The sequence below is a fragment of the Protopterus annectens genome, chromosome 6.part0, assembly GCF_019279795.1.
Source record: "Protopterus annectens isolate FY-2018-M chromosome 6.part0, PAN1.0, whole genome shotgun sequence".
Lineage (NCBI taxonomy): Eukaryota > Metazoa > Chordata > Ceratodontiformes > Protopteridae > Protopterus > Protopterus annectens.
The window spans coordinates 1,863,018,212-1,863,033,261 of record NC_056737.1 but is presented as its reverse complement, the minus strand read 5'-3'; positions in this window follow the sequence as shown (position 1 = coordinate 1,863,033,261).

The window sequence follows — 15,050 nt, the reverse complement described above, 5'->3', positions numbered from 1 at the left end:
CGCAATATCAATCTGCCTAGAAGGAACAAATCTAAAACCTTGGAGTAACAAAGAAAAATGCTCCTTGGTAATCAATCTAGAAGTATACAGTAGGTATATATTGTACTCCTTGTAAGAACTGATAACATTGCTGTCAGTCTTTATGGCTTCCTCCACCCCTTCCCTTTTTCTGAGGTTTGTAATATGGAGACCTCTGTGGCTTCTGTCCTGAGTCTTAGCTGTGCTTAGAATGACTCACCATCCTCTCTGTCCGCCTCAAGTTCCAAAAATCCTGATAATACTCTGTAAAAACATCTATGACTCTAGACTCTGGAACCAGTATACCTCTTCTGTCCTTTCTGCATTGGGATTGTCCCCATCAGAAAAATACATTTTTTTGGTGTTAACACAAGAGGGAATAAGGTGTGCTGCGTGGTAAGCATTTTTATTGCAGTATTGTTAGATATCTCTTTCCAGCTTTTTTTTTTCTTAATAAGTAAATCATTACATGTTTTTCCCACTCTGGAAAGAACAATGTCAGTCTAAACTGTTCAAATAAAACATTTTTTAAAATGAGTTGGTGTACCTCTTCCAACTCTTGACCCATTTTGCCAAGTTGAACTTCATTGTACTTAATTATTTTTGCATTAGTTCCAGACCATATTTGTTAAACAATCCAATGACATTAGCAGCAATTTCCTCATTATATAATAGTCCAGAAGGAGATTTATACAATCAGCATCCCTGAGGGACAATATCTGAATAGAGGAACTTTCTAAGATCACTATTCTCGATTTGTAGTTTTTTAAATTTAATTTTTTTTTCTCAAACGCAAATAAAAATTCTCTCAAAAAATCCATTGTTAACACTTAAGTGCTAAAGTGCTTTTATTCTGCTGCATTTAGTACTGCCTGTTAGTAGCCTGATTAAATGTGTCTGTTATTGTAAGCATCTTAGTTTTGGTTTTAGTACTTGTGCTTCAGGCCAGTTACTTTACATCTAAGAAGATTTTTGTGGTCTACAGTCTTATGGACAAACCCTTATCAAAACCCTCTCGCCATAAGTCCGCCCAAGTATTTGGAACACTATGTCTGGAAAAGTCCCATCAGTTTCTCCTGCCAGCCTGGTTGACATGGGCATACTGAGGCAGTGTAGCAACTGCCTCATGTTCTTTTCCTAGCACATAATTCTTTTAATTGTGAGAAATTCATGCACATCAGGAACCTGGAATCCATGCTGTCTCATGCCATAGTCAGTACTTCTGACAAAGAGGAGATTGCCAGCACAAACACCACACCACTCACATCACACAGCCAAACATGACACACACTCACATATGTAGAGGTCCTCAATAAAAACTTACCTAATCAGCAGAAACCTGCAAAACACACTCACAAACATTCCACTCACAACACCAAACACATCACACACAACAGACAGCACAGAAGTGTCTCACAAACATAGCCCATAAGGCAAAACAGTAAACCATCACAGTCCACAAGGCATAACAATAAACCAAACATACTAGTCATTGGTGACTCAATTGTGAGACACACCAATGTCCCCCTCACCAGGCTTGACAAGAAGAAGGTCACGGTCAGTTGTCTGTCCTGTGCCAGAGTCCACCACATCATGCACGCACTGAAGTCTCTCCCCAACAAGTACAGGTATGACTCTGTCATTGTCCACGTTGGTGTGAATGACTTGAGATGTACCTCACTAGACTATAAGAGGAGAAACATGATTCAGCTCTCAGAGTTTGTGTCCCAGGCAGGTATGACCCTAGCTCTAAGGAACATCCTACCTTCACCAAGAATGTTATCACATTACCAACAAAAAATAATTGACTTCAACAATTGGCTTAGTTTCTGGCATCATTCCAAGGGGATCCAGTATCTGTCTGCCTGGGATGACATGGTTGACAGGCATTGATGTTTTGCCAGAGATGGCCTCCACTTGTCACCACTGGGATTCCGGATCTTGGCCAAGGCTCTTGCCTCCCTCATTGTGCCTTTTTTAGGCAATGTCCCAAAGACAAATCTTCCAACATAAAAGATCTGTCACAAAGCAAATCAGAAGTCATGCTGCTTAATGCTAGGAGCCTTAACCTGAAAATGCACTCACTGGAGGCTTTCCTTGCACTGGAAGATGCCAATGCCTGTGAGGTCAGAGAAACTTGTTTCAGGGCTATGGAGAGCTCCCCTGCCTTACCAGGCTATACCTTATTCCTTACATTCTGACCCTAAAATGAGGTCGGGAAGACAAAGGATGGTGGAGTCTCTATCTTCATTAAGGACAGGCACATCTCCAGACTGGTTTGCCAGCATGATGCGCTGGAACTACTCCAGGTGCAACTGACAGTTGGCAAGACACCCATCCAAGTTATAGCCAGCTATAGATCCCCCTCCATGACTAAGAACACCCACTACTTTAACCTGGATCTACTTGTCTCCATCAAGCTACCCCCTAACACCCTGATCCTTCATGACTTCAAATACCCCACCATAGACTGGGTGAACTATTCTTGCACTAATGCACTCACTCACTCAATGATTCCATAACTGCATCAGTTTTAACACACTAGACCAGCTTATCTCATCCCCCACAAGGGGTGATAACATTCTGGACTTGGTTCTCACCAACATGGGCAACCCTGCACCACCTCTATAGTACGTCCTTCCCTGGTGAGATCATATCATCAGACTGCATTGTTTGAAGTTTCTATTCCACCCAACCTCCCCAGCCATAATCAAATTAAAAAACTCTCAAAAGCTGACTACAACCTCCTAAGGGAGGGTATCTTTAGCTTCACACCACTGCTCCCCTCAGAGGATGCAGACAACTATGCTGAACAATATGTCAATGCAGTATACAAGCACATGTACAAGTGCATGGGTTCAGCCATACCCAACAGAACTAAAACCTACTCCTCAAGGAAACACAAGCCTGTTTGCTGGACATCCTCTATCAACAGGCTTTAAACAAAATGAAGAAACTGTTCTCCAAGGCTAAAAAGGAACAAATTCCAAACTGGAAAAACTCCCTCCATAGTCTCAACAAGCAAATTAGATCACTAGTGAAAATCTCCAAGGCCAGTTATGAATTGAACCTAGCCTCCATAACAGAGGGAAACCATAAAGTCTTTTTCAGTTATAAACAAAGAATATAGCCTCAGGCAATAAAACAACCAGACCAAAAAGAAGCAAATGACAAAAAATACTGTAGCACTGCAGAATATCCAATTTATTGTAAGTAAGTGCTTTCAAGGGTTCACCTCTTCATCAGACTTAGATAAAAATGACTTAAAACAACCACATTAAATAGTATTCCAATTAACATTAATTACTTCAATTAAAAACAATTAAATAATTTAAAGCCATACTTAACATTTTTAAAAGCATCACAGCATACATAAACTAAAAACTAGTGTCTCAACTGTCTCACCTTCAGGAAAGGTTTAATGGAGACCATATTATTCTAGCCAGGCACTTTATCAGCACGCAGTAACATAATCCATTTTTGTTCAGCTGCCTCAGTAATATTCTTCATGTCTCCTCCACTTTTTCTGACTGCAGGTATTTCCAAGACCAGAAACTTAAACATGCTCACTACCTTCATTCTTGATGTGCATAGCCAAGGCACTACTTTCCTTTTTATTTCTTATATCCCTCGTATGTTCGAGTATCTGTCTTTGAACTGTCGATTAGTCATGCCAATATAATATGAAAACATTTAACACAATAACTCAGATATATTACATTGGCTGTTTTACAGTCAGCATAGTGAGAAGGCTCTATTCTGAAGCCTAGCTTAGGGTGTACAAAGTTAGCACCTGTGTGTATATATGCCCAGGCAGTACAACTCCTGCATGTATATGTACCTACTCTATCTGATCTAAGAGTAGTCCTATTTAAACTAGATTTATAACAAAGATGGTTCTTTAGGGTCTTACTATTTCGAAAGCTAAACTTAGGTTCGTCTCCTGCTATCTCCTTCAACCCATCCAAGGTAGAGAGTATAGTCCAGTTCTTATTAATGACATCGCAGATCATATATATATTACTAGCATATGTCAAAGTTATTATCAAATCATTACTACTCTCATTAGTGATCTGTCGTAGCATCTCACTACTCTCAACAACACTACCTACATGTGGGTAACATACTGTTGCATTGTTGGTAAAGTATGGTTTACAACTACCATGTCTATCTTTCCATGCCTCTTTAATGTGCCTGTCTATATCTTTACTTTTATAACCCCTTTCTATAAAATCCAGTTTAAAGGACTCCAGAGCTGAATTCAGCTCTGGATCATCATTATGTAATCTCATCAACCTGACCACCTGTCCTTTTATTATAAGGGTGTTCAGGGTGATAAAATACACTTGATTTGTAGCCTATTGGACATTATTTTAAGTAACAATGTTTTTATGTTCAACGATGAATACTACATTCAAAAGGGTTGTGTGGCGATGGGCACAGCCTGTGCCAACAACTACATCAACCTTTCACTGGTGCAATGGGAATCAGAGTTTATACTCTCTAATATGACCTATGCCAACTCTGTCTTGTGGTATACTAGATTTGTGGATGATATTTTTTTTATTATGGCAAGGAACTGAGACAAGATTAAGAGAGTTTATCCACTATCTCAATATGACCACAGATTTTCTGATATTCACATACAATTATAGTTTACAAGTGGAATTTTTAGATGTGACTGTTAGTAATCATTCACTCAATACTGTTAAAACGCGTTTGTATAGGAAACCGGTTAGAAGGAATAACCTATTGCATGAACCATTGCAAACGTAATATAATAAAAAAAGAGGTGGTCAGTTTGATGAGATTACATAATGATGATGCAGAGCTGAATTCAGCTCTAGAGTCCCTTAAACTGGATTTTATAGAAAGGGATTATAAAAGTAAAGATATAGACAGGCACATTAAAGAGGCATGGAAAGATAGACATGGTAGGTGTAAACCATACTTTACTAACAATGCAACAGTATGTGACCCACATGTAGATAGTGATGCTGAGAGTAGCGAGAAGCCACAACAGATCACTAATGAGAGTAGTAATGATTTGAGAATAACTTTGACATATGCTAGTAATATAAATATGATCTGCAATGTCATTAATAAGAACTGGAATATACTCTCTACTTTGGATGGGTTAAAGGAGATAGTAGGAGACAAAGCTAAGTTTAGCTTTTGAAATAATAAGACCCTTAAGAACCATCTTTGTTATAAATCTAGTTTAAATAGGACTACTCTTAGATCAGATAGAGTAGGTACATATACATGCAGGAGTTGTACTGCCTGTGCATATATACACACAGGTACTAACTTTGTACACCCTAAGCTAGGCTTCAGAATAGAGCCTTCTCACTATGCTGACTGTAAAACAGTCAATGTAATATATCTGAGTAATTGTGTTAAATGTTTTCATATTATATTGGCATGACTATCGACAGTTCAAAGACAGGATACTTGAACATACGAGGGATATAAGAAATAAAAAGGAAAGCAGTGCCTTGGCTACGCACATCAAGAATGAAGGTAGTGAGCATGTTTAAGTTTCTGGTCTTGGAAATACCTGCAGTCAGAAAAAGGGGAGGAGACATGAGGAATATTACTGAGGCGGCTGAACAAAAATGGATTATGTTACTGCGTGATGATAAAGCACCTGGATTGAATAATATGGTCTCCATTAAATCTTTCCTGAAAGCGAGACAGTTGAGACACTAGTTTTTAGTTTATGTATGCTGTGATGCTTTTAAAAATGTTAAGTATGGCTTTAAATCATTTAATTGTTTTTAATTGAAGCAATTAATGTTAGTTGGAATACTATTTAATGTGGTTGTTTTAAGTCATTTTTATGTAAGTCTGATGAAGAGGTGAACCCTTGAAAGCACTTACTTACAATAAATTGGATATTCTACTGTGTTACATCCAGTGCTACAGTGGCTTTTCTCTTTTTCACTTATATCAGGAGCCTCTGTGGCAAAGCCCAGGTTTGTTCTGGATTAGTACTTAGTAATATCACTTAGACTGATCCTGTTGACTTAGCCAACCTGCTAGCAGATAGGTTCAGAGCAAAATGTACCCCCCACCCCTTCCCCTGGAAAGGCCCTTTCTATGTCCCTGATCCTTGTCCCATACCTCACATCTCCATAGATCAAGTGTTAATGGCTCTATCCAAGGCAAAGAGCACTGCTTCCATGGAACCTGATAGCATCCCGGGCTGTATTCTGCACCATTTCCAGCAAGAACTGGCTTTGCCATTGATCACTCTATTCAACCACAGCCTAAGCACAGGCTTCATCTCAGCAGAGTGGAGAACTGCCATTGTCATCCACTTGTACAAGGTGGTGCCACTACTGAGCCTGGAACCTATTGCTCCATTAGCTTGACAAGTCTGATATGTAAAGCCATGGAGTGTATTATTATGGATCGCATAAACAAGGACATAGGCAATCTCCAAGCACTTGACCCCACCCAGTTTGGATCTGTCAAGGACAAATCTTGCCTGTTGAACCTGGTTGACTTATTTGAGACTGTCACCAAGGCTTTGGATGAAGAAAAGTCAATACATAAAACTTACTTTGACTTGGCCAAGGCCTTTTACACAAGCCCCTACTTGGGCTTTATTGAAAAGCTACCACAACTTGGTGTAAATCCCTATCTCATCAGGTGGGTGGTCAACTGCCTCACTGACAGGACCCTCAAGGTCAAAATAGGTGCCTCCACCTCTGATAGCAGAATATCACTAGTGGAGTTCCCAAGGGATCTGTCCTGGGACCCCTACTTTTGGCATCTACTTCTCTGAGGTTCAGGCAAAGACAAAAGGCTTGTGGCTGACCAGGTTTGCAGATGACTGTAAGATGGGTGCTGTCATCAACTTACCAAATGATGTTAACATACTGCAAGAGGGTCTCACAGCAACTAATGACTGGTGACAAAGTTATGGCCTCAACCTAAATGCAAAAATATGTATCATCATACCATTCGGCAAAAACACTGCCCCTACTGATTACTACATCAACGGCAACCCCTTAAACACACAAACTGTAGTGAGAGACCTGGGTACTCAGGTTGATAACAATCTCACATTTAACCATCATGTAGCAACAGTGGTCAGAAAAGCCTTTTACTTGGTTCATCTCATAAGTAAAGGGATTGCATAAAGAAAGAAGGAGGTTATTACCTCTCTATACTTCTCCCTCATTAGAACAATAACTGAATATAATGCCTTGTTTGGTATGTACCTCTCCACACATCTGCATCAACTGGAAAGGACACAGAAGTACCTCACAAAGAGAATCCATGGCCTCCAAAACCTGCCTTTGTGAACAGGCTCAAATCACTATCACTCTACTTGGTATCATACAGGCAGCTCAGAGGTGATCTGTGTCTCGTCTACAAGGCAGTCTCAGACCCTGCACTACTAGAGATGCTCCATATATGTAAGTCTATCTGCTTACACATTACCCACTTGAAAAGCCTGAACCTAATATGCGACATGAACAAAACTTGATGGAGAGACAGGTTTGTCTCCAAGAGGCTGCCCCATCTCTGGAATAGAATTCCTATACACATTAAACAGAGTACCTCGCTGACCCTCTTCAAGCACAACCTTGATGAGTGGATGGGAAACCACACATTTGTTCCAGGGTTTCCACCTTTATCTCTCACTGACAGGGGAGACAGGTGCTGACTGAGGTTTCTTTTTGGGGATAAATTCTTGACTAGGCTTGTAAGGGCCCCAGGACCATTAGCCTAGTAACCTCTTATGATCCCATGATCCTATGATCTTATGTTGGCATTGGCAGCAAGGTTCTCCATACTGTTAACTGGGTCAGACATTTAAAAGTAAAAGTTTATTCAAAAATGTTTTTTAAAAGTTAACAATAGAGCCTTCATTGCCACTTTTTAGAACTACAGTGTTTGGCTGCCCAGTAGAACTAGAAGCAAGTTCATTTAAAAGGGTAGAAACAGTACCTGCTATGTGTGCATATGTCTGTAGTACACAGTTTGACGAAACATTGCTTCCAACAGCTCTGGTTTATCTATTTTTATCTGCATGCACATCTGTTCCCTGTATTTGTGAAGAAGCTGCTCAAGAAAGAAATCCTGAATCAAAACAGCCATTTTGGTTCCACCAGCATAGTCAGATGAATTAAGAATATGTGTGGAGCCGGACAGAGGAGAATAAGCTAGCACTCCCCCTTTCCTTTTAAGAACTCGGTCCTCAGATTGGGAGAACAATTCAATTAGCTTAGTTAGCTCACCCTTTAGAGAAGCAACATTGTCCTTGAGCTGCATGAAGTCAGATGTATCACCTCAAGTATTAGGCAGCTGAAAATTGTCCAAAGAATCCATGCAGCCCTATGTCACCAACAGAAACTAAGAAACAAACTCAAAATGGTGAAGTGTCGATCATTCAGACACAGAACCAAAAAAAAATCAACACCACAAATGGTCCAATGATGGTTCAGTGAATTTTGTTTGAAGAAACCTAAAAGGAAAGGTTTAAAAGCATTGAGCGCTTTCATCTCAGAAAAGTGAATTCATCAGAATAATGCTAACACATCACATAGCCATTAAATAAAAATAAAATTCATTTCATTGGTGTTTGGTTAATAAGATAATTAGAGATTCTGTTGAAAGGGCCAAAAACATGACTACATTATGGCAATTGTTATATAAAAGAATATGCAGATCTTGATAAACAAATGTGGAACAATGATGTATTAAAATTAAAAATATACACAAGAAGTGTCATTAAAAAGTTTATTTAAATGTGAGCAAAGTTTATTAGCTTTGATACTTAAAAAGCTAACATTTATTTGCTTCAGAGGTTAAAACAAGTTCAATAGAAATGCTGTCATTCAACCCAGGGGGGAAGTAGCTCCCAATCTAAGTTGCCAATGCAGTTCATGCACTTTTAGTAAATTCTTTCAGTCCTTGACTCTAGGATTAAGTGTGATCTTTTCTAATATACCAAAACAAAATTTACTAAAGCCATTACACTGGATAGTATGTCTGTATAAGGCAGTGTTGTCAGTTTTGTTGGCAATGTCATGCGTGTGCTCATAAATACGTGTCCTAAAGGCATGCTCAGTTTTGCCAACATAAAAAGCTGGACATCCTGTACAGATCACCAGGTAAACAACTCTGTGTGTAGTGCAACTACTTTCATGAAAAATATTTTTTTTCCTTAGATTCAATGGAATACGCCCCCAACCAGATGTTATATCAGGTTAGTGATATAGACCACCTATACATAAATGTAATTTGTACAAAGAGGAATACTGCCTTGCAATATCCAGTAGTGTGACCTTATGTGCAATTACAACCTCTATACCATTGTCAGAAACCAGTAAGTTATCCCATTACTTCATTGCAGGGATGAAGAATTAAACTGGCTAGTCACAGCTCTTTGGTTTTCCTGCTGGTCCTGGCCCTCTTATTAGTTTGTATGCTGCAGCATAGATGGACTAAGCAGTTGTGGTCATTGGCACAATTCAGATATACCTTGATACTGGTCTTAATGTGATCTGTCATGTTGGAAAAGTCAGACCACCCAAGTATTGTTGAACCATATTGACAGGGAGCCTAAGAGAAGAGGTCATTCTCATATTCAGTAAAAGTATCAATCTTCCCTCTCTGTGGATCATCCATCATTAGATTATCCATAAAGAAGGTTGGATGCAAGACTTGCCATGTTTGAAAGACAGAAGACAAAAATGAGTACCAGGATTAAAATAATGTGAAAGGGCCTTACATGCAATGTCAATACAAATTGTGGTCCTTGCTGTACACTTGGTTTAAAAATATAACTCCTCTGTTGCTTATTATGTTGTATTTTGAAAGGTAATGGAAACACCACTGCTCCAGAATCCAAAATGTGCCCACACAAGCTGCACAGCGGAGTCTGAGAGTTATGATAGCAGGTAGGCAAAATGTGAATATACATATGTGAATCTTAATTTCCATACAATTCCCCATGCTTAGGTCTATGTAAAATTACATATGCGTGTTGTAGCCTCATTTAGAAGAACAGAGATAACTTAATACTGCACTGTTCATGCAAGTGTTGTTTGCACACTTAACTGTTATGCATTACCTCTAATATCCCTATTCCATCTAAAAACACTATATGTGTATATGATGCTATCATTCTCATTTGTGTTATGTTGTGCCGCAATCTGCCAAAACAGTACAGCTGATCACATATACAGATATGCATACAAAATGATATGACACACTTAAGCTATGTAGCAAAAGAGTATATTTGGTTTATAGTTCATATAAAAAGCAGCATTGAACTATAAATTGTCAATCACAAATGCTTGAAAATCAACCTATAAAAATTAAAAAAATAATAACATAAACTACTCTTCTTTTTGCAGGGATGACAAGCCCCAGAGGTCCCCCCACACTCTCTGCTAATTATATAATAACAGGTCTGGGATTGGGCTACTGTGGGGGAAGAATGAATTCCCTTATCCTCACTACACTGTTCTCTCACACAGAAATAAACACTTGCATGTGCTATAAGCTGGTTTTCAAGCATGCAAGACCTAAAAACAGTATTAAAATGTGCAACCGAAGTTGTCTTTTGCCTACATGTGTAACAAATGATTATACAGATGTTAACCTCTGTGCATATATATGTCTAAAAAGTGCACAATATAACATACACTAACTTTAATGTACAAAATAGGTATGGCTATCACTTCAGCATTGTTCTAACAATACATGCCTCTAAAGCCAGTGAGCTTTGTTTAAAGTATTCCATAGTCACCATTTTTGTACTGGCATCAGGCACTAGGTATATTAATTACCTAAGAGACCAATTACATTTCAGATATGGAAAATGTTATTACATTTGGATTTTTCTGGATTAATCTGGCAACATAAATGGTGATTTTTTTTTAATATATGGCAATCATTTAGAATAATGCAAAAATGCCACTTAGCTATTAGTGCTTAGACATAAACAGGGACACTGATTTATTGTTCTCAAAAACTGAAATTCTGTTTTAATGAGATGATATCCAGGAATTACAAATAATTTTACAGTGTAATTTTAGGTCTTTACCTTGATTTCATTGTAATTTTCTAGTGCATCTATATGCATGCAAAATCAAAGCAGACAACACTCAATAAAGAAAGCTGAGAGTATTACAAATAATAAGTAAGAAAAAAAATACATAATGTGAAGAATGAGTGATTTGGACTACAATGGAAATTCTTTGAATTCCCCCATATATTTGGAGTACTTAGACTAAACTCGAGTTTTACTAGTATTTTTTCAGGAAAATAGAAACTCTGGGTCACTGGACAAAAAAGTATTAATGCAGTGATATTATTAAACAACAGTGACCTTTTATAAGGTATGTAGGAATTATTTGTTACATATCTCTGCACAGTACATTTTAGTTTTTGCTCCTGCACAAATGCTGCATTTGCAAATTCAAAAAGATATTTCTCAGAGGTAAAACCCCTCTATACCCCACATCCCTTTTCTTAATGCTAAGTTATACCCATATTCCTTTACTTCATGCTAAGTTATATTTTTCTAATGTTTTGTTTTATGTCTGCCAATAATGTGGCTGCCTTGATGACCATATTCTAAATCATTATTCCACTCTCCAGGATTTAAGTAAAATGAGCAATGTCTTATAGGTTCATAAGTTCATAGGTATGTACTAAGCAAATTACCACAAGGGCCTGTTTAAGCCTAGCTATGTATCCCAAATCTCTGACAACCTCTGGTATTCTAGATAAGTGTAATCAGAGGCTTGGAAGGTGAAATATTTACAAACAGGGACCTGAGAGATGAATCATTTATAGGCTGCCTGTGTCCGTTAGAGACATAGGTGCCAAACCAGGGAAGAACTTCCGGTACCCCATCCAGTAGTCCAAGTTAAACTTGAATTGGATTAGGGAGGAGCTCTGCTTCATATGGATGGGTAGCTTGTTCCAGAGAAGAGGTAGTCTTTGGGATACATACCTGTCTCTCCAGCAGGAACTATTTATATCATAGGCAAAGCTTAAGTCTTTAGAATGGGTTATTCTGGTGCTAATGTTTTATGATATGCAGGAAGTCCATCAGAGTGGGGTCTGACAATACCTTGCATGACAGACATAGATCTCCCCTCAACAGTCTGTAGGAGACAGAATACAGGGATAAGGCCTTGAGGAGATCTGCACTGGACATGTTACATGCACCATGTATTCTTTTAGTGTGGAACCTCTATGGACCTTCCAACTGTTGAATATGCCTGGTTAGGTACATATCAGATGGTGCATTGTACCTAATGACAGGCCTGATTCATGCTGAATACAGTGGACCAAAGACTTCTTTGGACTTAGATGCCATACCCTTGCTTATAAGTTTAACAGCATAGAATTATTTCTTCAGTACTGTCGACACTTGATGGTGAAAGGCTAGATTACTGTCTATGTGTGTCCCAAAGTCCCTGACTACTGGGTCAGGTCTTAGAGCTGTGTTGTCAATATGATAATTTCCAGGGCTGGATGACTTCCCAAAGGATGCTATTATGCATTTCTTGCATTTAGTTTTAGTCCATGGCTCTGGCACCAGTTCTTTGTTCTGTGTCAGCCCTTCAAGGAGAACATTTGTGTCAGTGTGTGATTCAATGACAACTCCTAATTTGCAATCATCTGCAAATTTAGTTGGCCAGAGGCCATTGACATTGTTCTTGACTTTAGAGAAGTAAATGGCAAAAAGGAACAGTCCCAGAACCAATTCCCGAAGGACTACACTTGTGACTGGCCTCTTTGTAGAGATGGACTCCCCAATTCTACCATCTTGGATCCTGTCTTTTGTGCCAGTTGGCTGTCCACCAGGTGACACAAGGGTCTGTACCTAACCTCTTAAGTTTGTCAACAATGCCTAGTTGGGGGACTGTGTCAAATGCCTTGGACAGGTCAAGGTAGGCAGTATGAAACATTTTGCCCTCATCTAGTGCTTCGGCGATCTTCTCAAAGAAGTCCACCAGGTTGAGTAGGCATGACCTGCTCTTGATGAAACCAAACTGGGTTGGGTCAAGTGTCTGGAGCAGCCCTATGTCATTATTGATCATTTTCATGATAATTCTTTCCATGGCTTTGCATGGAATTCCTTCCATTGCTTATGGTGATCACTGACCATTTAATCTCTTTATCTGATAGAATTCAAGGCTATACAGTCTAATGTTTTTGTTGCTCCTTTGACACCTATGTAGCTGTCCATGTTGAATGCTCCTTATTTCTTTTTTTTTTTTCATAGTTGCATACCTGTTCATACTTCTTTTTTATTATAAGCTATCTTCCCAGCAATCTGATAATTTGTTACGCTAAACTCAAGCACTCAAGACATTTTACTCAAGAACATGTATTTAAATGAACAGGCTCCGAGGTATAGTTGAAATAGTAGGTTGCTTGTATAACCTCTTGATAAACTGTTCAGCTGTTGTTTTCAAGGAATATCTTTTATGTATTGAACTTCAACTTTAAATTCAGATTTAAGTACCTATTAACTAAACAATATTACTAAAACAAAAACAAATAAACAAATAATAAACTTACAAGAATTATGGTATTTCTAACCTTCATAAGCAATTTAGGAAATGAAGGTTATGAGTGAGTGCTTGAAATCATCAAGCTTTGTGATCAGACTGAGCCTCTCTGGCTATAGTTTTCAAAAACATGGTACTGATGTGCAAAAGAATGTTACCCTGAGGATTCTTGCCAGACTCTTGGATCTCCAATTAATCCAAGGATGGAAGAGTAAAGAGTGAGAACAGGCTCATACCAGCTGAGATGTTCCTGAAGAAATGGGAGATCAATGGTTGAAAAACAATGTTTGGACAAGTCTTATAATCTTACTGGTGACTGGCAAATGCATTTCAAATAGCCCATTGTCTTATGTCATCAGATGAGTCAATTTCTTATGGGTAAGTCTCTGGCACTCACAAGACTACTTGAAATGATAGCTGCTGAAACAGGAACTATCTATTCTGGATGTCTCTGGCATGTAAGCAAGAATCCTACCAAATGCAGATGTTACTTTATGCAAATTTATAGGAGATACTGGTTTATGATGGGAAGGCTTGAGTAAAGATGGCAATTTTCCACCACTACTTTTTTGTATACAGGTCATGGAAATTCAATACAGGTTAGTCACTAGGACTTTTGCATGTTCACATATCTGGTTGAAAACATCATCATCATCATCAACTCCTTTTTACTCATTTTCTACATGGAATTGGGGCGTCATGTCAGCTGTTGCCCTCTCCCTTCAGTCAGTGCCAGTACCTTCTGTGACCATCATTCCTAACTGTTACAGGCCTTCAGTGACAGAATGCATCCATCTGTTTACTGGATGCCACATTTCTTCTTGACTTCTTCCTGTTGTTCCTAACTCTTCTTCACCAGATTGTCTTCTGCTTTCCTGCACATGTGCCTGAACCAACATAATCTGTTCTTTTTGATCTTTTATATAATTGAAGCTACTTGGGTTGGTAATCTGATGTCCTTGTTTTTTCATCTGTTCTACAGTGTGCATCCTATCACTCATCTCAGGCACATCATCTTCCTCACCTCTAGATTCCTCAGCTGTTCTGCTTTTACTGCCCAGGTTTATCTGCAATAGTACTGTTTAAATCAGTGTTTTTTACAGCTTACTTTGCAGCTGCTTTGGCATTTTTCTTTCACACACTACACGCAACACTCTGTGTCACTTGAATACAGCTCCTCTGATTCTAGCTTTTACAATATCATTCAAACTTCCTTTTCCCTCAATCATCCCCCAATATTTACCCTTTTCTCTCACTTTTTAGTTTCTTCTGATTTACCCCACTTGCTGCCATTACAACTGTCTTATCTGTACACAGTTTTATCCTGTGTGCTTTCAGTTTACCATTTCTTTCCCTTACCATTTATTAAAGTTCTTCTTCTAAGTCTGCTTGTAATGCTGCATTGTCTGCATACAGCAGCTTTGTTGACCTACCCCCCCCCCCCCCGCCACCAACCTATTTGGTAATGTAGTCCAA